The 1,711-nt window shown below is 36.8% G+C and overlaps 1 non-coding gene across 1 annotated transcript; it reads left to right on the top strand.

Annotated features, from left to right (window-relative positions):
• Nucleotides 1-362: 362 nt before the first annotated feature.
• TRNAA-CGC (transfer RNA alanine (anticodon CGC)) lies at nt 363-438 on the top strand. The gene has a single exon. It is a non-coding gene; the product is annotated as a tRNA-Ala (tRNA).
• The last annotated feature ends 1,273 nt before the right edge of the window (nt 439-1,711 follow it).

Below are 1,711 nucleotides of genomic sequence, written 5' to 3'. Positions count from 1 at the left end.
TCTGCAAAAACAATAACAGAAGGGGAGAGGATAAAGATTGTCAATAACAAATGTTAATGGAGTATAGAAGCACTTATATGAGAAAGGACTCTGTATATATGCGTATTTTTTAACATAATGGTAACCACCCACAAAAAAACCACTCATAAATCACACAGCTTAAAAAAGAAGAAATAAAGGAAAGAAGTATGGAATACCATCAAACAAACAAACAAAAAAAAAACCTGAAAAAAACAGAAAGAGAACAAAACAAGATACAGAGCTACAAGAGAACAAAGCAGAAAAATGGGTATAGTATATCCTGAAGTGTCAATAATTACCCTAAATATAAATGGAATGAACTCACCAAAGAAGAGATACAAGCGCTGGCCTGTTGGCTCAGTGGTAGAGCATCGGCCTCGCGTGCAGGAGTCCTGGGTTCGATTCCCAACCAGTGCACACAGGAGAAGTGCCCATCTGCTTCTCTACCCCTCTCCTTCTCCTTCCTTTCTGTCTCTCTCTTCCCCTCCTGCAGCCAAGGCTCCATTGGAGCAAAGTCAGCCCGGGCACTGAGGATTGCTCTATGGCCTCTGCCTCAGGCACTAGAATGGCTCTGGTTGCAACAGAGCAACGCCTCAGAGGGGCAGAGCATCACTCCCTGGTGGGCATGCTGGGTGGATCTCAGTCAGGCACATGCGGAAGTCTGTCTGACTGCCTCCGCATTTCCAACTTAAGAAAAATACAAAAAAAAAAAAAAAAAAGCAAAGAAGAGATACAGAGTAGCAGATTGGATTAATAGTAAAACTCAACTCATCTAAACAACAAGGACAAAGGTAGATTCAAAGTAAAATGTTGGAAAACGATTCTCAAGGCACATAGTGTCCAAAATAAAAGCCAGTATAGCCATACTCATATCTGACAATGCTGACTTCAATAAAACAATAGTAACCAGAGACAAAGATGGACATTTCATAAAGATAAAGGGAACATTGTATCAAGAAGACATAACACTTCTTAATATATATACACCAAACCAGGAAGAACCAGAACATACAACACATCTACTAACTAATTTAAATATAGAAGCAAACAAAAACACAGGTATACTTGGAGATTTCAACACAGCACTCACTTCTTTAAATAAATCAGTCAAGCAGGAAATCAACAAAGAAATATCAGCCTTGAATGATACTCTGGACTAAATGTACATAATTGACATTTATAATACATTTTATCCCAAAATATCAGATTATACATGCTTATTCATTGTGCTTGGAACATTCTCAAGGACAGACAGTATGTTGGGCCACAAAACTAACATCAACAAAATCAGGAAAGTTGCACTTATACCAAGCGTATTTTCTGAACTTAAGGTTTTGAAATTAGAATTCTATTGTAAAAAGAAATCCACAAAAATGTGGAAATTAAACAACATACTTCTAAAAAATAACTGAGACAAAGAAGAAATCAAAGCAGAGATCAAAAGATATATACAAACAAATTAAAATGACAATATGACATATCAAAAATTCTGGAATGCAGCAAAAACAGAAACAAAAGAAAATTTTATATTATTACAGGCTTCTATCAAGAAATGAGAGAGACCCCAAGTAAAAAACCTAAAATCACACCTTAGGGAACTAGAAAAAAAAAAAAGAACAAAGGCAACCCAAAGTCAGTCGAAAAATGGAAATGGTAAAAATGAGAGCAGGCCTGACCTGTGGTGGCACAG

This window comes from Saccopteryx leptura, chromosome X (genome assembly GCF_036850995.1).
Source record: "Saccopteryx leptura isolate mSacLep1 chromosome X, mSacLep1_pri_phased_curated, whole genome shotgun sequence".
Taxonomy (NCBI): Eukaryota; Metazoa; Chordata; class Mammalia; order Chiroptera; family Emballonuridae; genus Saccopteryx; species Saccopteryx leptura.
Note: the sequence above shows the minus strand (reverse complement) of the source record. Positions and strands in the feature narration are given on the sequence as shown.